Source organism: Dermochelys coriacea, chromosome 6 (genome assembly GCF_009764565.3).
Source record: "Dermochelys coriacea isolate rDerCor1 chromosome 6, rDerCor1.pri.v4, whole genome shotgun sequence".
In the NCBI taxonomy this organism is placed as follows: domain Eukaryota; kingdom Metazoa; phylum Chordata; order Testudines; family Dermochelyidae; genus Dermochelys; species Dermochelys coriacea.
Window position 1 is genome coordinate 94,617,045 of NC_050073.1, and position 17,234 is coordinate 94,634,278.

The window sequence follows — 17,234 nt, forward strand, 5'->3', positions numbered from 1 at the left end:
TGCATCTGATGAAGTGAGCTGTAGCTCACGAAAGCTTATGCTCTAATAAATTTGTTAGTCTCTAAAGTGCCACAAGTACTCCTTTTCTTTTTACTTCTCTATTGTTTATCTGCATGATTTCATGAGAAGATAAGATTGGCCATACTGGGTCAGACCAATGGTTCATCTAGCCCAATATCCTGTCTTCCAACAGTGGCCAATGCCAGGTGCTTCAGAGTAAATGAACAGATCAGTTAATCATAAAGTGATCCATCACCAGTCACCCATTCCCAGCTTCTGGCAAACACAGGCTAGGGACACTTCAGAGCATGGTTTTGCATCCCTGCCCATGATGGCTAAAAACCATTGATGAACCTATACTCCATGAACTTATCTAGTTCTTTCTTGAGCCCTGTTATAGTCTTGGCCTTTACAACATCCTCTGGCAAAGAGTTCTACAGATTGATTGTGTTTCTGTGTGATTCTTTGATTGTTTTTGTCTGTTACATAACTAATTTCGCAAGATTTAAATCAACTAAGTGGTGGGGTCGGATTTGTTAAATAATTGTTTCATAATGGGCTAGGATTGGTGAAAAATACTGTTTTGTAGTACTTTAGTTTAAAATGATTGGTTCAGATATAGCTAAGCAGGACTCAAGTTTAACTATATAAACTGGGGTCCAAAAGGAAGTTATTTGGAACCTAACTCCAGGACACAGCCCAAGGTCAGAGCTACCACACTGCAACAACCTGCCAATCAAATCATGCAGAAGCTGGAACCTTGGACAATCTAATTTTGACTGGACATCAAGAAAAGTTCATCTGTCTTATTGGGAGTGGTGAGCATTGTATGCTTAGTGTGTGTATTCTTTTTTGATAACTATTAATAAATAGAGGTTACGAATATTATTGTGTAAGGCTCTTTCACTGGAAAAGACCCCCAAACCCACAGAAGATTACACGCTGAGCCCTAGGAACTAGGTAAGTGTGGGTACTTAAATTAGCCAGGTTACGCCTTGCAGTCTAGGAACTGAGAAAGGATGGGGGTACCTAAATTAACTGGGTTACGCCTTGAGCCCACGGAAGGATCAAGGTGGGGTGCCATAGTGTGTGTGGATAACAATACAATGTGAGTGATCATACTATTTGCCAAAATTATTCTGCAAAGTTATCTGCTGGACTATGTGATGGACTGTTGCATTGTCAGGACACAAGGGAGCTTTAAACAGCTGTTAGACTTCTTTCGGGGAAGATTCCATTTTGAGAAAATAGCTGTTTACTTATAGTAAAATGCAGAAGGTCCACTATGCCACTTGGGAAACATTCTTTAGAAACCATCCAATTTGCTCTGATTAAGGCTGAATTTTTTGGGTTCCTCCTCCAGAGAAAAATGTGATCTTGGAACAAAATGGCAAATTTCAGGGAAAACCATTACATTTCATTAACACATATTTTAGTGGACAGGGTCAACCCAACAGGTTGCTTTAAAGTTTTCACTGAATATTCCAAGAAAGATGCAAAGAATTTCTACTCCTTTTTAACTATTCAGAGCTTTATATTGTTAATGGTACTGTCTTCTCTAGTAGATTGTTGGGTACAAGAGTCCCCCTTCTTCTAAATTTTTGTTTTTCCTCTCTCATTATTGAAAAGTCCTGTAGAATCTAATAAGGATAAAACCAATAAAGATCTATAGATACTAAAGAGGATTATATAGAAATTACTCTTCAACCTCTTCGAATTTACCAGTGAATGACGGACATTCTATAGGTTTTCTTAGTTTGTTTCCTTTTTAAAAAATCAGCCTCTAGAATATTATAGCAGGGATATAATTCTCTACTAAGTTCTATAAGATAGTTTGGAAAACCTATGGAAAGAATATAACTCTATAATATTGTAAGCGTCCCTCACTTCTGAATGGATTAGTCCTTCTCAGGCAGGTGAAATAAGGAACTTGTCCTGAGGACCAGACCATCAAGAATTACAGGGGGAGGAGCACAAGGCAATCACAAGAATTTAGGAGGAAGAGGTCCAACCTTAGTAATTTCTCAAGAATGAATTGTAATAAAGAAAAGGAAATGTTAGGATAAATTGCAGGAAGAATGTCCTGAGAGTGAAATCTACAAGACTATAGAACAGTCTTCTGGGAAAGAGGTGCAGGCTCCATCCTTGGACAGACTGCTGGAGAATATACTGGAGTTCTTTTAGTTTTGCCTCATAATTAAATCCCTTGTACATCTTAATCATTTTTGTTCTTCTGTAAACTCACTCTATCTTATCTATATGTCTTGTGCCAATGAGGTGCCCACAACCAAATATAATTGCCAAGGCATTGTCAATGCTTTTGCCATTTCTTTGCAACTAACTTAAAATTTTAAATTAGCTCAGATAAAGCTTTAGTATTAATATTCAACAGGGAATAATCTTGCTTTGAACAGGAGACTTAATCTTATTGTGAAAGGACAAGTTGATCTAATAGGTCTTTTCCAACTTCTATTAATCCAGTCTAAAGTCTTTGCAGTAGCTTCAGCAATAAATCACAGGAATATAGATGGTTTCACGTTAAGAATCTCATTATTTAGGAGAAATATGTATAGGGTTATTTTCTGTTAGCATATAGTTACAGCAGTTTGCATGTATTTCTTCAGGTTTACTGTTGGAACTGGATGAGAAAATATTTGAGCCTGATTTGTCTTGGTTTCTTAATACCTCACTTGAATACTAAGCTTTTTGTACCATCATATGTTCCTCAAGAATGTGTGCACTCTAATACAGAACTTCTGTTGATATTCTTGTGTAAAGGCATTTACTGAGTTCATAATTCCATTGTCTAAACTGTTCAATGTTTGTTAAGAAAACTAAATTCCCCTGGCTGAGCTGATAGATGCATGTCACACTGTAGGATTTATCCTGGTTTTTAGAGTCAATGTTTCTTGTAGTAAGAGAGAGACTGTCTCTCTAGAACCAGTTGATTTGCATGGTCTTAGATGGTCACTCTATCCAGCTCACCAATGTGTTGTTATGCAGATCTAATGGGAATTTCATTTATAAATGGAATTCAACCTCTTAGGTATGAAGGAACTGCTAGCGTACAGGCAACACTGTACTAATTGCCAGAGAGAGGGTTTTTTTATTATTTTTGTGGCAATATCACACTGAAAAGAGACAAGGATTATAATTCAGCAAAATTATTGGACTGCATCTGGAAGTAAAGATTTTTCTTATTTTAGTGTTCCAGGCTGAAGTCTGTTCCACTGCCTGACAGGAGCTATTTGCTCTTTACCTGCAGACCTTATTTTTGTTTGATTGCTCATACCTTGTTGATCTAGATATATGTATTGCATCAGTGAGAGAGATGAAATTCACTCCCACGTAGGGACCTGCACAAAGCCTATGCCCCATTAAAGTCCTATTTCAACTCTGTTTTGAGGAGGTGCCTATGAGTATAAACAGGGCAAAGCCAAGCAGATGGACACCTTCACTTGCTCCCAGCCATTCAGATAAACGAAACACAACCCCACCCCAAAAAAACAACCTTTTGCTTCTTTGGCTGCCACCTCTCTAATTCTTACAAGCAAAAATGTTCATTTCAAATGTGAGCCGTATCTAATATAACATCTCTAAGCCAAACATGGAATTTCTAATGCATTGAGCACAGTGGGATGGAATTAAATTGTTCCTTCATTCAGTTCAGGATTGTTCTCTGCAGTACAGTCTAATGGGCTTTGTGTCCTCTGTTTTTCAATTACCTATGTAATGGAGCTTCCATCACTTCCCTTTAGAAAGCAAAAGACCTTTTTCAAGAGTAGAGGGAAAGGTTCTTAATGAGATCAGAATGTCTTGTTAGCTAGAGAGCCCTGGCACCTGTATCATCTCCATTGTCTGGGGAGCCAACCAGTTCTTGGATGGCTCTGATAGAATCCTCCAGCATCTGACTCTGCTCTCATACCTCTGCTAAAATGGCTTTGTTTTCCACATTCACTACAACGCTGTCCAAATGCAGGACACTCTTCTTTCAGCTGCTTGGGCCCTCTGCCATAATAAATACAGCTTGCTAATGGTACAAGCCACTCTCACTCACTCCTGTCTCACTATTCAGCTTATTTTACTTCAGATATCTTGATACTTCTGGTCAGATTAAAACTCATAGGTCATGACTCTGTTGCTATGCTTATGGCTTTAACGTTCATTGGCCTGACTATCCATATCAGACTGTTCCACATAGCACATGCCAATGGCATTCACTGCAGTAGGGCCAATGTAATTCTGATTGTTCTACATCAGTGGACTGTTCTATGTCCTGGACTGTTCTTTACTGACTGCAGAGAGCTCACTGTGGCAAGAAATTTTAAGCTGGTGAGGAGGATGGAAGGGACATAGTACTACCACTTCTCAAAGGCCAGATCTCCTTCTGCTTATTCAACCTTTCTAGCAGAAGCACATATTGTGTGAGTACAAACACAACCCTTGTCACTCCTAATTTATAAAATTTTGATCATGAACTAAGTAGAGTCAAAGGAAGGGGCTGAAAAGATCATTATCCATTTTAGGAGTTTGGCAGCAGAAATAGTGAATTTCAAGCCAGCCCCTTCTGGCATGAAACCTATGGAACTTGAAGTCACTGTTGCTTAGGCTGAGCTCCTTTGCATAAAATGCTTTGGGAAATAAAAATCTACAATCTTATTTGCTTTGTATCACAAACTGCCAGATGCCACCCGAGGATGCTACATTTAGCTTCAACTATAAAACTTTTCTTCGTGAAGATGTGATTTCAAATGAGCCGTGAAGTATTACATACTCGAGAAGCAAAGGAACTTTGATTGGTTCTTTCTGTGACATAACAGCTGAAGTCACACAAGAAACAATAGAAGAATCTTTAATAGATTCAGTGGTGTGTTTATAACTTTGAAAACAACTGTCACTTTTTATTTTTGGATGTTATCCAGGGTGTGAAAGCTGAACTTTAAGAGTGCTGAAGAGTAAAATGTTGTCAGAGGCCTTGGCAAGATAGGCTTTGACAATAGCAAAAGCAAATTGTGATCAATTGATGCAACCCAATATGTAAAACGGAGAGTTGTTCAACTGGTAATTAGATGTTGAGATGCTACTTTAGTAAAAATAGTATCTCTTTCTTCAGATTTTTTTTTCAGAACACTGCAGTATGTTACAAAAAAAAGGAACAATAATTCCATGTAAGCTTTGAAATTTTCTGTTTCAGTGGGTTTCTTTTGTTTCTAATTTAAACTCTTTTTGTGGCACTTGCTACTGCGAAAAATGTTTTCCAGCTGTCCCCTGCTAGTGAATACAAACTTTCAGCTGGGATTAGTGCTGATATAATAATTCAGTATGTGTATGTTTGTTAGGAAAAGTAATCTGACACCAAGTTATCACCCACTGCTTAGAAAGAAGCTTATAAAACACTTGCTGGAGCTTTCAAGATACCCAGCTTCATGAGAGTGCTCATGCACAATTCACGTCATAGACTCTCCATGATGTCTTCTGTTGTAATGGATATATGAGTTGGTTTTCTGTCGGTTTTTGTTTTTACACACCAACTGTTTGAAAGGGTTTTATTCTGGTGAATTCTTATTCTAGTGATGGGGATGGTTTCTATTGCGTGTTTCTCTCAGTTGTCTTTGGGGGGCAATAGTATTTATCAGGCATAGAAAAAAGACTGGGGTGGAGGGTATAAAAATGTCTGGGGAGTAAATTCACAAAAACTACTAAATAGTCAGAGAAAATAGATATCCCGGATCCAGATTTCAAAATTCTGAGGGCAGACCCTCAGCTGATGTAAATGGCCATAGCTGCACTGGAGAGCTGTGGTAATTTACGGTAGCTGAGGATCTTCTCCCAGGAGCTTTTGAAGCTGAGGTTTTGGCAATAAAGACAGGCACCACTTGTAACGTTTAGAGCTCTGTCAGGACTGAAAATTTTGAAGGAGCTCAGATCAAACATTTTTCTTCAAGTTCATCTCCATTTAAAAAAATGTTGAGAAGAACCATTTGTTGTCAGCTGTAAGTGCTGTGCTCTAAAGGTACACTGGGCACTTATTCCAATCATTCTGCTTTCCGCTGAGCAGCAGAGAAGCAGAAAAGGATAATTTTTGAGAGCCATAGCCGGTGAGAGAAAAGTGGTTCTTGCAGACATTAAGGACCAATTCGCTGTTGACATAAATCCATTATTCCAGCACAGAATTGTAGCCCTTAGGGCCAGCTCAGCATTATTTTACTTAGCAATAATGCAAGGAACGTACAGGCCTGCATACAGGAAGCCTTTAGCTTAAGCAAGTTAGCAAAAGTGAAGCATAGGTGTGTCAAGATTCCTTCCCCACTCTGAACTCTAGGGTACACATGTGGGGACCTGCATGAAAAACCCCCTAAGCTTATTTTTACCAGCTTAGGTTAAAACTTCCCCAAGGTACAAACTATTTTACCTTTTGTCCCTGGACATTATTGCTGCCACCACCAAGCGTCTAACAAATATAACAGGGAAAGAGTCCACTTGGAAACGTCTTTCCCCCCAAAATCCTACACCCTCTTTCCTGGGGAAGGCTTGATAAAAATCCTCACCAATTTGCATAGGTGAACACAGACCCAAACCCTTGGATCTTAAGAACAATGAAAAAGCAATCAGGTTCTTAAAAGAAGAATTTTAATTAAAGAAAAAGTAAAAGAATCATCTCTGTAAAATCAGGATGGGAAATACCTTACAGGGCAATCAGATTCAAAACATAGAGAATCCCTCTAGGCTAAACCTTAAGTTACAAAAAGACACAAAAACAGGAATATACATTCCATTCAGCACAACTTATTTTATCAGCCATTTAAACAAAACAGAATCTAATGCATATCTAACTAGATTGCTTATTAACTCTTTACAGGAGTTCTGACCTGCATTCCTGCTCTAGTCCCAGCAAAAGCCACACACAGACAGAGAGAACCCTTTGTTCCCCCCTCCCCCTCCAGCTTTGAAAGTATCTTGTCTCCTCATTGGTCATTTTGGTCAGGTGCCAGTGAGGTTATCTTAGTTTCTTAACCCTGTACAAGTGAAAGGGTTTTTCCTCTGGCCAGGAGGGATTTAAAGGTGTTTACCCTTCCCTTTATATTTATGACAAAGTGTATGACCTTTAGCATAGATAAAGTGGCCCAACGGTCACCCTAGATTTTTGGGGAATTTAGAATTTTTGGGGAATTTTGCTTAAGAGAAAAGTTGGCATAAAATGAGACTAGGCAACCACAGGAATACTGAACTGATACGAACGTGGATATTTTAGGATAGGATCGTTGGTAGATGTCTAACCATAAACTTGCTTTAGCAATATGGTAATGATATATAGGAATTAATATGCTAGCCTATCCAGTAAAGGTAGCCCAATATTATGAAGGTGAGGAAGTTGGATATGGACAGAGGAGGCTGGGTGTTTGTATGAATTATCATGGTGATTCTCAGGCCTATATAAGCAAGAACCCAAATGAAGATGGTGGCTCACCCCTCCAGCCTTCAATATATTAGTGCTATAATATATCATCTATCTTCAAGCATTGGGGATCTGGACCCTCAGACCCATTTGGCATGCCAGAAACAGGGTAGGTCCTTTGTCTCTTCATATCTTAACCACTAGATCTCCAAGAAATGGGTGTGAGTATACAAGTCTATGAGCATATGCTTTGCGAGGAATAACCTTTAAGATTTCTCTAATATTCCATTATTGCTATTTGCTTATGTGGTTTGGAGCTTTCTTGTCTCTATTAATTGTATTAATAAAGGTGGTTAAGGCTGTGTTTCGCTCTCCATGTGAGTGCCTTTGCCATATATCCCAGGATCTCCTACAAGATGTTGAACTTGTCAATTTTGACTCTGTTGTAGCTGATTCTGAGGCAAGAACCTTAGTACACTCCTCTCATTAGTTGAGTACCAATTGGCGTTCATTATGCAGGCTACAGAATTCATTCTTGAGTGGGTTTGGAGTAAGCTAATTCTTACCATGTGACATTCATCCCAATGAAAAGGGCCTAAATGATGTTAACAAAACTGGAACATCACAGTGGTGAATCAGACCCAAGGAGTTCAGAAAAGCATTTTAATTCTAGGTGTTTACCTAAACCTCAGTGAACATTTGGCCTTTCGATGGTCATCAAATGTATAAGTGTTTATGTTATGTTTATATTAGCTTTAAAATTCCTCTTAGTAGCTGTTCTCTACTTGCTTTACCCATAAAGGGTTAAAAAAGTCCCCAGGTAAAGGAAAGGGAGTGGGCACCTGACCAAAAGAGCCAATGGGAAGGCTAGAGATTTTTAAAATTGGGAAAAAACTTCCCTTTGTCTGTATCTTGTGGTTCTCCAGGAAAAAGGGGAACAGGGAGCAGTTACACTGTGAGAAGCTTAAGCCAAATATGAAAAAACCATCAGATCATACCTAGAGATTGCTTACCTGAAACCCCAGATATGTAAGTAAATTAGGGAATGTCTAGAAAGATGCAATTAGGTTTATTTCTGTTTATATCTTATTGGCTTGTGGACTCCTCTGTACTAACTCAAATGGTTTTTGTTTTGCTTGTAACCTTTAAGCTGGACCTCAAGAAGATTATTCTTGATGTTCAAATTTTGTAAGTGGGTTTTTTAAATCTAGCAAAAGCCTAAGTTCCAGATGTATTTTCTTTCTTTTTATTTTTAATAAAATTTACCTTTTTTAAGAACAGATTTTGATTTTTGGTGTCCTAAAAGGTTTGTCCATCGGTTGTTAAATTAGCTGGTGGCAACAGTTGATTCCCTTCGTTTTTCTTTCTCAGCTCTTCCCCGGAACGGGGCAGGGGGGTGAAAAGGCTTGAGGGTACCCCACAGGAAGGAATTCCCAAGTGCGCCTTTCTGGTTTCAGAGGGTTTTTTTGCACTTGGGTGGTAGCAGCATCTACCCATCCAAGGTCAGAGAAAAACTATAACCTTCTGAGTTTAATACAAGCCTGGAGTGGCCACTATTAATTTTTAGAATCCTTGTGGGCCCCCACCTTCTGCACTCGAAATCCTACAGTGGGGAATCAGCCTTGACAGGTGTTTTGAAAATAAGTTACATTTCCAAACATGTTCTCTATGCAGACTGCTATTTGGAGTGGTCAGTGGGATGTACTGCAGGTTATGAAACTGATGGATAGCTCCCTCTTCCAAATCGCTCACTTTCCAAAATGGCCAAATCTGAGCAAATGACATGGTATTAAGGAGACTAAGGAAGTGTATTGTCTGGTGAAATTTGCTTGGAATATGTGGGCATTATTTCTTTCAAAAATGTGATTTGTTTTATTTGTCTTCACCAGTCTAGCTTTGATGGGCACAAATAGAAAATAACCTGAGTAGCATCACCAATCTCTATCCCATGCCTCTCATCCTGCCAAGGCCTAAGTATAGGACACTATTTTGGATCCAAAATGAAGGATACTAAAATCTTAGACAGGAAACTGAAAAGACTGAGGAAATAATGATTCCTGTAATCTCAGTTTCATGATCCTTTTTTTACTTTTGATTATATCTATCAGACATAGTGAAGAGGACACAGAATTTGTTTGGGATGTACGTAACTTTGCAACTAAAATGAGTGATATCCCTTAAATAAGGTATACTTGAAATGTGTGGTTTGTCCTATTCTATACCTTACACTTTTATTTTCTCAGAGACTGGTACAATCCAGATTGACACAGCACTTCAGACTCAGATTTTTTTCCCTCATACCGAGAGCAGAGTTAGCTAATCAGATCCATTTATTCTCAGTCTGAAGGAATTTTCTTACCAATGAAACCTGTCAGACACATTTATGTCTTTTAAAGTCACAGTAATTCTCCCTAAAGAAGGATGAACTTGCAATGGCACCAGTTTGTGTTTCACAGATCCCTTCTAAAGCAGGCCATGCACATCAAAAAGGCCTTTCTTGTTCTTAGAAGTAGTCTTGGTTTTGCTTTTCAGAAACCAACTGGGGAAAATCTGTTTTTTGTGCCAAATACTTAACTGTACTCAGTCAAATCTCCCTTCAAAATTAGAGAGTGTTACTTGAGTGACAGCTGAGAGAGCCTGTTCACCTCCTACTCTGGGAAAATCATGGAAGGGGCTAAAGAGCAGGAAATCTCCCTGAAGTTCTCCTCACAATGATTTCTCCCCAGTCATTCCATTGCATGATAGGGAAGTATTCCTCCTGCACTCCTATGGAACAATGTGATGCCCACCCACAAACCCTGTGGATCTCCCCATTTCCTTATGAATTTCAGTGAATCAGAGGGAATCCAGAGTCATCAGACTGAGCCCCCTATTGTTTATGCAATCTTACTGTACCCGAGCCGACACAAATAGAACAAACTCCCCATTTCTTGGCTGTATGTGTTTAGCCTACATCAATCATGTCATTTGAATTATGGCCACAGGCAAATGAGGTTTATAACCCTCAGAACAAGATTAGGGTCTTTCATTCTAGTTCAAAAGCACCTGCTATGTATAACAGGGGTGTGCTATTGATTTGGCTGCATAACAGTCAGGAAAGGGAGACAGGAAAGTCTCTAAACATGTAAAAATGTTGTCATACAATAATAGTGCAGATGACCAATCCCTCTGACATGAGAATGTCGGGGGGTTGGGAGGAGGGAAGGGAAGAACTCACACATGAATGCCTGGCATCTCCCCTCTACAACAGAACAAAAAGAAAAGGAAATGTCCCTAAGAACCTAGCAAAGTAAAAACAGTGTTGGTCAGTAAAACAAAAATCAAACCTAGCCTGCCTATGTGCATCTTCCCAATCTCTCTCATACAATATGATTAAAGGATTAAGTTACCATATGAAGTTCATAATAAAAGCAAATCCCTCATTCACACAGTGATGTAATGGCAGCTGGAAGGATTCTGGCCAGCAAATTGATGCATGGACTTAAAAGATGTGCATAGGGGCTTCTTTTTATCATCATGACCTTTAAGATGCTGTGATAGATATGGCAATTTCCTGCAGTATCCTTGAGAGACCTTACCAAGTTAAGTTTCAGTGAGTTTGGGGTCCATTGTATTAAATTAATGGTTTATGTATTATTGTGAGTTGGGATTGTATGTACTCTCTCTCTTGAGGTGGGAGATGGGATATGTACCCTGAGAAGTGTTATGAACTTCAAAGGACTCTACTGAACAACATGCAAGATAAGAATGAACCTCTGGGACAAAATAGCATTAAGTAGTTTGCCTAGGGAATCTCTAGGGCAGCAGTTCCCAAACTGTGGGTGGCAATCCCAAATGGGGGCCATGACATCAGGAGATGGGGTTGCGGAGATCCCTATTGTGCAGAGGACACCATTTTGCTCCACACAGCACAACAGCACATATATGGTGTGTGTGAGGTCATGGTGCATGCAAGGTCATGGTCCATGCTCTGCAAAATGGCATCCTCCACACAGTGTATGTATGGTGCATGCAAGGTCACATTGGATGGAAAATGCTATTTTGTAGAACAAAAGGTCATGCTGTGTGGAGGATGCCATTTTGCTCTACAAAATGTCATCCTCATGCAGTCTGGGGTCCTGGCAAGAAAGACTTCATTAAAATGGGGATGTGCCAGCAAAAAGTTTAGGAACCCCTGCGCTAGCGGGAGATGAATGCATATTCCCAACTTCCAGTTATGCAAAAACCCAGCCTTTTGAAGTTAGCAGGGCACCATTGTCTGCTGATTACCTGTTCCCAGAGGCTCATGATTAAAGTTCCAAGCAGCATAAAGGAAAGACAGAATTACTCTTTGATGTGCTTAGTTCTGAGTAAGGTTTGCAAACTTATAATCACAAAACAAATGCTTTGGTGGGATTTGAAGGACTAACTCTTGTTGAAGGACTGAAAGAGCCCTTGTTGGAGTCAGGATGTGATCTCTAGTAAGCTCATTTGCATGCATGTAGGTTCTTTTATACGTTTTCTCTGTAACTCTTTCATCTTAAGAAAAAATGCTTGCTTATAAGGAGCACTTTATGATAACTTGTCACTGCTGGCAGTTACAACTGTTCATAGCAGGGATTGGCAACCTTTGGCCCGTGGCCCTTCAGGGTAAGCCCCCTGGCAGGCCGGGACAGTTTGTTTACTTACCACATCCGCAGATTTGGCCGATCACAGCTCTCACTGGCCGCAGTTTGCCGTCCCAGGCCAATGGAGGCTGCAGGAAATGGCGCAGGCCAAGGGATGTGCTGGCCTCTCTTGACAACTGAAGAGATCTGAATAGTTCAGATAAGAGTCAGATACATGTCTGGACTTGTGTGTGCTTATCTGAGCCAAATTGTAACCCTCAATTTAAACAAAAGCAAAGTTTTGAAATGCTCTTTCCTGGGAAGATTTTCTACTTCTTCGTGGGAACATGCCTAGCACCATTAATGTTCAGCACTCCCGGGAAAGGAAGTTAACTTTGTTGGAGAGAGACAGAGAGAGAGAAAGAGAGAGAGAGTAATATCTACCCAATTCATTTCTAGGAAACTGGATATAACATTTACAATTTGCATCGTAATTACTTATGAAAAAGAAATCTAATTCATTTTGTAACCATAACTCATTTGTCAGATATAATTAAAATGACCCCAGGTAGCAGGTTAAAGTAGCACAGTCAATTTGAGCAGAATGAAGCCAAAATTTTTCCAAAGAGCATACTTAATAAATTCTCATTCACAAGAAAGCAGCAATCATGTTTTTGCTTGTCTCTCATAACTAGGCAAGTTACAATGATATCAAATGCTTCTTGACTGAGGAGCTGAGAATGACAGCAATGAAATGTGATAGGCTAAATTCATCCATGCTGTAACTTCATTGAAGCCACTGGAACTACACCAACTTGGAGTTGAAGCACATGCTGGTTTCTATGCATGCAAATTCTTGTGCCCATCTGTGAGGTTGGTATAGGTCCATTTAGAGAGTGTTACACTGTTGTAACTGAGTAAGCGCCACCCCTGGATGAGTTTTAAGGGGGTAGATTGCAGAGTACATCACATGCCATCTTTTGCCAATAGATCATCCCATCTGTAAATAATTTCCACTGACCGGAGCTTGATTCTCCTTCCATTCAAGACAATGGAATGAACTCCCATCCAGGAGTCACTATGGTCTGTTAAATACAATATTATGGAGATGTAATTCATGACTTTCCCATTAAGGCCAATTGAATTTTGCATTTAATATCAGATACAGGGTTACAAAAGTAGAGAATAAGTAGTGACGAGCCTGAGCTACATAGACTGGGATCTGAATGTTCCCGAAGTTTGAGGGTGCTCAGATCAAAGGTTTTGCAGCAGCCAGTTTGGATTTGATTTGTACTCAGAGATAAACTTTCACAAAATACAGGAATATTCAGATCTGAGGTATTTTATTCAAGCCTATATCTCAAGTCATACCTATATCATCTATAATCTAGTGAAGTGGTTTTCAAAGTTTTCTTCTGGTGAGCCAGTTGAAGAAATTGGTTGATGCCTGTGATGCAACGGAGGTGGGGATGAGAGGTTTGGGGTGTGGGAGGGGCTCAGGGCTGGGGCAGAGGGTTGCCGTGCAAGGGTATGGGCTGTGGGGTGGGGCCAGAAATGAGGGGTTAAGGGTGTGGGAGTGGGCTCTGGGCTAGAGCAGGGTTTGGGGTGCAGCAGGGGGTCAGGGCTCTGGGCTGAGGGTTCAGGCTCTGGGGTGGGGCCGGGGATGGGAGGTTTGGGGTGCAGGATGGGGCTCCGAGTTGGGGGGCGGGCTCAGGAATTGAGGCACAGGGTTGGGGCACGGGCTTACCTCGGGCTACCTCAGCAGCGCAGTAGGGGTGCTATGGCAGGCTTCCTGCCTGTCCTGGCACTGCAGACCGTGCTGTGCCTCAGAAGTGGCCAGCAGCAGGTCCGGCTCCAAGGTGGAGCTGTGCAAGCGGCTCTGCGCAGCTCTCGCCTGCAGGCACCACCCCTGCCCCCAGCCCGGCCAATGGGAGTGCAGAGTCGGTGCTCGGGGCAGGGGCAGTGCGTGGAGCCCTGTTTCTCCCCCCCCCCACCTAGGAGTTGGACCTGCTGCTGGCCACTTCCGGGGTGCAGCACGGTGTCAGAACAAGTAGGGACTAGCCTGCCTTAGCTGGGCAGCACTCCCAGTAGGACTTTTAACAGGCTGGTCGGTGGTGCTGACCAGAGCCGCTGCGACCCAGTGCCTTACCTTCCGCGACCCATACTGGGTCGCGACCTGCAGTTTGAAAACTAGTGATTGAGAGCAAGCTATAGCTATATCTCAACTGATATTGTTACTACAACTTTATTGACCACCAGGAAAAAAAGTGATCACGCAAAAATAAATACAATATAAAATAGAAAGGGCAACAGAGAGTAACATACAGGGAAAGAATTTCTGTGATACTGACAAGCCAATATAATAAGGCCCAGCTTGACAAAGCCTGGGCTGGGATGATTTAGTTGGTGTTGGTCCTGCTTTGAGCAGGGGGTTGGACTAGATGATCTCCTGAGGTCTCTTCCAACCCTAATATTCTATGATTCTATGAATAAGAGTCTGGGAACCATCCCTGGAGCAGTGTGTATGTTTAGACCCTCAAATAGCTGTTATATCATTTCTTATATCTTTGCTGAAAAATGATTTGCTATAATTTTAAGAGCCATGTGCAGAAGCAATCTGTTATCTTGAAAACCGCAGAACACGGAGGCTGAAAAATCTCCTCAGTTAGGTGAGGCTTCTGTGATGTTGGCAGACCATGTGCCAGCTCATGCCAAAAACCCCATGTCTCAACTAAACTCTAACAAAAACAAACAGGTCTGGTTCACCTGTATATTAGTATTGTTAAAATAGGTATCAGGATTATAAGAATGTGTTTAGACTTTATTGAATGCTTGTGTGTTACAACATGCATTGTCACTTATAACAGCTGTATCCCATACTGTAGTGTAAGGTAATATTTAAACATTTGTATTGTAAGCCTCTAACTGTAAATCACCAGACAGGAGAGAGACATTAACCAGTGTGAAATGCTGGTCTCCAAAATAAAGTATTATGTTCTGCCCAACTGGGAAGGCCCATCGACACCAGATGGACTAATGTGGAACATTAAAGAGAACAAAACAAAAAAAACCCATCCCCAACATGAAGCTGAATCATGCAAGTGAATTCCTCAAATCACTTGAGCACAGGTCACTTGCAAGTTTAAACTAGCGTAAATGGTAAATACTCTGTAACTTGAAGTCTTTAAACCATTACTTGAGGACTTCATTAACTCAGCCAGAGGTTAGGGGTCTATTTCAGGAGTGGATGGACGAGGTTCTTTGGCCTGCAATGTGCAGGAGGTCAGGCTAAATGATCACAATGAGCTGTCTTACCTTAAAGGAGAGGTCCCCAAAAAGTGAGGCACACCAACTAGGGGGGCATAGAGGAACATTTGGGTGGGCACAGCAGGTCCTGCCCCCATGGGGGTGGGGAGGAAGCGCCACCCAGCCCCACCCCGCCCCCAACCATGGCTCCAGCTCCCAGTCCCACACCTGGCCCCGTCCCCAGCCTTGGCATGGCTCCACACCCAGCCAGGGGCCCAGCTGCCGGTCCCCACCGTGGCTCCACTCCCACTCCCACCGCCACCCCCATCCTCGACACCTGGCCATGGATCTGTTCCGGGGCTGAGACTGGGGGTGGGGCCGAGAGCATAGCCACTCCCAGCCACAGGCTCGGCTGCCGGCCCACACCATAGCCCAGCTTTGGTTTTGCTCCCTCCCCTGTTCCCAGCTATGGCCCCTGGCCACAGCTCCATCCCTGGCCTCACTCCTGGCCCCAGACCCACCACCAGCTGCTGCCCCAGCCTTAACCCCCTTACCCCATCTGCATTCCCCCACCCCTCAGCTGCAGACCCAGCCCTGGCTCTGGGATGGGGCGGGGGGGAGGGATGACCCTCAAAAGTTTGGGGACCACTGCCTTAAAGACTATGAAACTTAAGATTGCAACTAATTTGTGTGTGTATGTTCACATGCTTCAACCTTGCCAATAACTCTTGCTCCCTATATAATAAGTTTTTGATAGTTTATTATAGTATTGGCGACAAGCATTGTTTTGGTATGAGACTTGGGGTAAGTGACTGGTCCTTTTGGGATTGGGAGTCACCTGAATACTGCTATGCTCTTTGGTTTAAGGACCATCTATTATAAAGGCAAGCTTGCCTAGATGGCAAGAGAGACCAGAGTACCCAAAGGGACTGTCTGTGACTCCATGTTGAGGCTGTTATAGTGCACGAGAGTTTACACTTTTATTTGGTTGGTGAAATCTAAGTATAGAACTCACAACCAAGTTGGGGTTTGTTCCCTGTTTCTTAACAGTCTTTCCTGAGGTTGGTACTCACGGTCTTCAGCCACTGCAGGATAGTGTGACAGCTACAAACCGAGTCAAGCAGAAAAGAACTATCCGTGTCCAGCATGTGTACAGTTAGCAGCTTATAATTAGGGCTTCTGATTTTAGTTTTTAACCAATAAAACATGCCTGATAAAATAAATAAATGAAATCAGTGTTTATCCAATAAGCACCAGAAAAAATCCAGAAATGGTTACTCATAACTAAGGCTTGTCTACACTGACACATAATCCAGGCTGTGGGGTTGTGATTTTTAAAGTGCACTAACATGTTGTGCATTAATTGGTTCATGCAGACCCTACTGGTGCTCACTATAGGTTCCCTAGTGTGCTTTAACATAGTGGTGTTTGAAACAATACTACATTAAAACACAGGAGGAAAAATTACAGAAAGGTTACCCGTTATACAAAGAGAAACTTAGAATAAAATCCCGCCTTTCCTATGTGGAACTAGACTATGAGGAATACAGTGCTAATGCCAATCTCAGACTTGGTGAATCCAAGAACCATCCCTCCTGCACAGCTCAGGGTAGCTCAAGGTGACCAGCATCAAAATAGGCTCTAGAAGGCATCTTTGTAAAGAGGTTCAGGAACCCCAGCTATCACATGTTGCACATCTCAACAAGGAGTGTGGCTCGGTGGAGCAGGACCTGACTGCACCCCACTGAGATCATGTTATGTCAGCCAGGGTATCAAAATCCCTAACCAGTGCCTCAGAGTGCCTGTTTGGAATTCTGGTCTGCAAGAAAGTAGGGAACAAAGGCCATCTACATCCTCTGCCTATGCATGAACATCACTGCAGGGGAGAAAAGGATTTTGTCCTTTACTCTGATGGTCATTTTCAATTGATCTTCCCAAATATTTTTCCAGTAGATGGGGGATTACAAGATGCAAAAATCCATGTGCATACAAAAAATCCCATGCAA

The 17,234-nt window shown here is 41.6% G+C and overlaps 1 long non-coding RNA gene across 1 annotated transcript in view; it reads left to right on the top strand.

Moving 5' to 3' along the window:
- Positions 1 to 13,456, top strand: part of LOC122460532 — a 14,722-nt gene extending 1,266 nt beyond the window's left edge. Inside the window, exons 2-4 of the long non-coding RNA XR_006281899.1 lie at positions 792 to 795; positions 984 to 987; positions 13,379 to 13,456. This is a non-coding gene — a long non-coding RNA (uncharacterized LOC122460532). The remainder of the gene's footprint in view (positions 1 to 791; positions 796 to 983; positions 988 to 13,378) is intronic.
- The last annotated feature ends 3,778 nt before the right edge of the window (positions 13,457 to 17,234 follow it).